The sequence below is a fragment of the Nomascus leucogenys genome, chromosome 14 (assembly GCF_006542625.1).
Source record: "Nomascus leucogenys isolate Asia chromosome 14, Asia_NLE_v1, whole genome shotgun sequence".
NCBI classification, from domain to species: Eukaryota; Metazoa; Chordata; class Mammalia; order Primates; family Hylobatidae; genus Nomascus; species Nomascus leucogenys.
In genome coordinates this window covers 1,875,431-1,880,728 of record NC_044394.1, presented here as the reverse complement: position 1 = coordinate 1,880,728, position 5,298 = coordinate 1,875,431, and the positions used below count along the sequence as shown (strand labels likewise).

Below are 5,298 nucleotides of genomic sequence, written 5' to 3'. Positions count from 1 at the left end.
CAGCTTGACAGACAGCAAATGTCTAATAAATGTGTGCTATTATTACAAGACTCAAAGGTTCTTTTTAAAAAAATAATAATAATAATAATAACTGAAGGGTCTCCCTTGAAATAGTCACAAGGCCCATTCTCAAATTTGAATCTATTCTCAAATGCCTGGAATCTTCCAGCCTATGGCAATATTCAGCTGAAATTAAAGCAGAAAAGAATATAGGAATGCACATACAATGAGACTTTCCTCTGCAAATACTCTCGCTGTTCTGATTTTGTAATAGTCAGGACAGGCTAAACATTCACTACATTAAGACCATGCATGTGTCCCCAGACCTAGTTCTTTCCCTATGTCTGGTTTTATAAATGCTGGTGATAAACCAATTTTATTATATGGTCATTTTGTGTGAATATATAATGGCTGTGATTCTAGGTTATCTTTGGTCAACCTTAAGAAAAATGACAGTACAGCTAATGTGATAACTTTTGCAAAAAATCAGTGCTGATTTGCAGACCATTGTCTACAGAAGGGATAACCAAAGGTAGAGAAATTTTATGGTACCAGTTGCTATTAAATGAATTGTAAAAAAAAACAAAAAAACAAAAGAGGCTTTCCTTGTAACAGTGGTGATAAAACTTAATTGAGCCAAAGTTGTTTTTTTCTGTATGCTTTTAAAGCATGTATATAATTTTAAGCAATGCTTGGATCCATCAGAACAAAATTATCTCATCCAAAATTAAGGCCTGTGATTCTACACTGCAAAAAAAAAAAAAAAAAAAAGAGGGGTTGGGGGAGATGGGTGTGAGAGTCACAGATAAGCAGGCTCTGAAATGTGCCAGGAATCCTTTGACGTTAGTACTAGTGATATTCAGGCTATAGCAAATACTTGCAATGTAAACTCTGGAGCATAACTGCAGCTTCTGTGAAGGTATCATTTTTCCTTCTCTCCAAACATTAGAACTTAATCTTCATTTGTAAGTCTGTAACACCAGCAAACTGACAGTGTGCCTTCTGTCACCCTTTCCTTCAAGGGTGACCCTCAGTGGCTAGTTCTTCTTTGCAGAAACAGGATAGGAACAGATGTGACAATCAGTTCAATTTGTGGTTTCTTTTGGGTCTTCCCAAAGTAAAGAAAAGTCTCTAAGAAGAAAAACTTGGTAGTGATAGATGAACATAAAGATGATGATGATATTGGTAAGAAGAAGAAATAAATACCTTTAAGTTAAGTGTCAGCACTTTATCTAAGTAGCACCTCAACAAATAAATTCATGAGATGGGAGTATTTGGGTCATATTCTGTGGAACAGAACCAAGGCACATCCAAGATTAGTAACTGACCCAAGGTCACTACATTATTTAAACCTCTGTCTGAATTCAGAGACCCTCACATTGACCACTGTACTTTATTGCCTCCATAAAAACTGCAGGGAGGGTCCCCCTCCACCCTTTCTCGCCTCACCCTGGCACAGTGTCTTTCCCTTGTCTCATTTTTCCTTGGCATCCAGGCTCACATTCAGTATATTTGTTTACTTACAAAGGGCTTTGCTCCAGTGATTAAGGACCTAACGCAGATAATTACCCTGTGATTTGCAAGCAGTGCAGTGGCTGGTATTTCAGGAAGTAGCATTGCCGTATAAATATTACCTGTGTGCTGTGTCAGCTTATTGCCCACCTTGAGAGCAATCTCCCTGTTAGTTTTATGGCACATTAAGTCCCCTTTTGGAATGAATTGGGTTTGTGTGAGCAGGATTGGTTACATTAGAATAAAAGAGTAAACAGCAGGGATGACTGGAAAGCTATAAAAGAGACGCATTAGAGGGAGGGAAAGGTGGTGGGAGGGGGGAGGCACTTAAAGGAGACGTTTAAAATGATAAACTAATAGAAATGGAGTGAGAGTCCGAGATGGTTATACTTACTGCTGAGAGTCTGACTGTTACAGCAAAGGTGTGAGCCAGAGGATGAAAAACAGCACCACAGGAAGGAAATTACCTGGGAGGGTGTGGGGAGAAGACAAATATTAATAGGTATTATATGTCTACCCACATCTCTTCTTGGACATTTAAGTCAGCTGCAGACATGCACTTACTAACTTCTAGGGACCAAGCTGACACCATGGGCAGTCTTCCATCTTGCCTGCGCTTCCATGCCCTTTGCCGTCGCCAAGAGGAAGGGACAAAGAGGGACTTCAGCACCAGGTGCCAAGCCCTTATTACATGAACCAAGGTGCTGATGGGTGTGTTTCCTCTGCTAACATTATAACCATTGAAGCCAGAGAGCATCTTGTATATTTTGGTATGCCTGATACTGGCAGGAAGTGCTCAACAAACATTTGTTTGTTCGAAATAAATAAATGAATGAATAAGATGATGTACTGAGCAGCAAAGTCCATCTCTAGAAGTGCCAATAAACCTGGATTTCTTGGTATGAATTTCCGTACAAACCTGGAGCCTCTCAAATGCTGTTTTATTTACTAATTGCAGAATTAGTAAATAGTAATTATTTACTAATTGCTGGAATTTGGTCAAAGTCCCTAACTTAAAAAAATTTATTAATTTTGAGATTGCTTTGTGCTATAGGTAGGAATTTATAATAGTACAAAAAAATATAATAGTTCCTCTATATACTCCTATGGAGGGGAGGGATCTCTATGGCGTATAATTAAACAAAACCAAATCAAGATGAAGAAAAATATTTGAAAAAAGGGATGCAAAGATGTGTGTGTTTGCTTTGCTTATTTCAAAGAGTCATAGAAAAATTTAAAAAATTAAAATGGTAACCTGTGGAAGGAAGAAAGAGGACTGAGATTACAAGTTAGAAATGTCTAAATATGTCTTGTTTTATACCTTTGAGCTTGGGATAAAATATGTATTTAACATAATTAGAAAATAAAAATATAAAAGCAGTACCTAAAACTACAAATCATAATGAAATCAAGGAACCTAACTGTGTATTGAGTTGGTGGCATCACTATACATAGGAGAATTATTTCACGTGCTTTCAAAACATGTTTATTATACTGAATATCTCTAGTAAGATACATGCTAAGGATAGCAGACTATTACATATATGGAAAACAGATATATCTTTACACTTGTGGTACTCTTGATAGTTATTCTGAGACTGCCAAGAATTTTAGAATTTCAAAAATTAGTACTTATGTTGCTGACATTGGGAACCAAGATTTTTGATGAAAGAATGAAGGATAGATCTAAGCTTAAATAAACATATTTAAAACTTAGTAGCCCAAGCAGGCTTATTTTGAAGTACCATAAACATATGTGTTTTATCTTCAAACATAAACATGCACTTACGTGTGTTTACAGACACACATGTATATATATACACACACATACATACATGTATGGATATATTTCCCTTTCTGATTCTGTGTACTGTAAAGACCTAGAAATTTTGGCCAACCCAGGAGCACTGAACACGCCTATCATACAGAATATGGTCTCAAATATCAGGACTCTTTGAGAGTTGTTGACAAGAATTGTACCAGATGAGCTTGTAGCATTTCATCAGACCAGAAAGCAAGGAAGTTATCAAAGACTATGTTGCTTTTTTACTTACTGACCTCTTCTGGAGCAAGTAAAAATGATTTTTATTAGTCATTGTTTTTTATTTATACTAGTTTCTTCTTCCATTTAGTGTAGTGCACACATAAACACATTTCATGAATTTATGGTGGATAAATATAAATATGACTACATTTGGAGGAAGGGAAAAGGAAAACCACCAAAAGCCCATTTAGACAATTAGAATCTACTCTTTACATCTGGCATATAAGCCGCTGAGAACTACTATCTTTAAATCATTGTTACATGCCATTAATTAACTAGAAGCCTTGACTATTCTTTGGCTTTTCCTTTTTGCTTTGATTTCAAATAAATATCATTTCAGTTTGTTATTGTTTTGCTCACATTCTATGCTTTGCTTTTCAATACAAGTTAACTAAGCATAGGTATTTTTTATGTTTTTACTAAAATCAGTAAAAGGTTTACGTTGCCTTTAATAGAACAAATACAGAAGAAAATGGATGAAATTAGCTTCTAGAGTACTTCAATTACACAATTTATAAGGTGTATTAAAACCTCCCACAATTTTAATTTTTTCTATTTTCAAAAGCTACACTTTAAAAATATATTTGACATTTTATTAATTGGTGCATAAATGTTTACAATTTTTATCTTTTATTGCAGACTATGCTGTTAGTAGTATAAAATAAGCAGCTTTTGGCCGGGCGCGATGGCTCATGCCTGTAATCCCAGCACTTTGGAAGGCTGAGGCCTGCGGATCAAGAGGTCAGGAGATTGAGACCATCCTGGCTAACACGGTGAAACCCTGTCTCTACTAAAAATCCAAAAAACAAAAAAAAAATTTAGCCACTGCCTGTAGTCCCAGCTACTTGGGAGGCTGAGGCAGGAGAACGGCGTGAACCCGGGAGGCGGAGCTTGCAGTGAGCCAAGATCACGCCACTGCACTCCAGCCTGGGGGACAGAGCGAGACTCCGTCTCCAAAAAAAAAAAAAAAAAAAAAGCAGCTTTTTTTCCACTTAATGTTTCTTACCTTGAATTATAATTTCACGTATGCCTTCATTGTCCTGGTACATTTCTCAGATTGTACATTGCATTCTGTCCAGTCAGCAAATTTGAGGATGTAATTTCAGAGATAGTTTTCCTCTGTCTACAGAACCTCTGCGGGGATAAATGTCCCTAAACTATAAAAAGTATCCATTTCAGCTTAGGTACAATAAAAGGGAGGACCCAGACTATATACTCTACTGCCTCTTAAAAAAAACACATAATTAAGTGTGGTCTGTAGACCACCTGCTTCAGAATCACCTGGGATGTTTGTTAAAAAGGTAAGCTGCAAGACCCCCACCTAAGACACAGAGTGCGTCTTTGGGGGATAAAGTCCTGGCGTCTGAATAGTTAGCAAGCTCCACAGGTGGTTCGTATAGTCATTACAGCTTGAGAACAACTGGCTGAAAAAAATAATGACAAAGCATCACTAAAATAAGTTCACTTTTTATGTATTTGGATGATTTACATAGAAAGCTTCCAAATTAACTTTTTCTCTGTGCAAGAAGAGTTAAGTAGTTATTAAGAGAAATTTACAATACTTATGGAAAGATTATTTCCTATTTCCTCTCTCTTACTAACTCATAATAGCTGAAGAAAAAGAGGTAGCATAGTATTCAATTTGCCCTCTTTCCTGCCCTAGATTTTTCTCTCATTTTGCCCAAATGTTTCCCATTTTCTACCTTTACCCCATCTTTAGCTATTACTGCCCTCCTATTTAT

The 5,298-nt window shown here is 36.5% G+C and overlaps 1 non-coding gene across 1 annotated transcript; it reads left to right on the top strand.

Moving 5' to 3' along the window:
• The first annotated feature begins 239 nt into the window (after window positions 1-239).
• LOC115838450 lies at window positions 240-371 on the top strand. Its single transcript, XR_004033477.1, has one exon. It is a non-coding gene; the product is annotated as a small nucleolar RNA SNORA72 (small nucleolar RNA).
• Window positions 372-5,298: the final 4,927 nt, after the last annotated feature.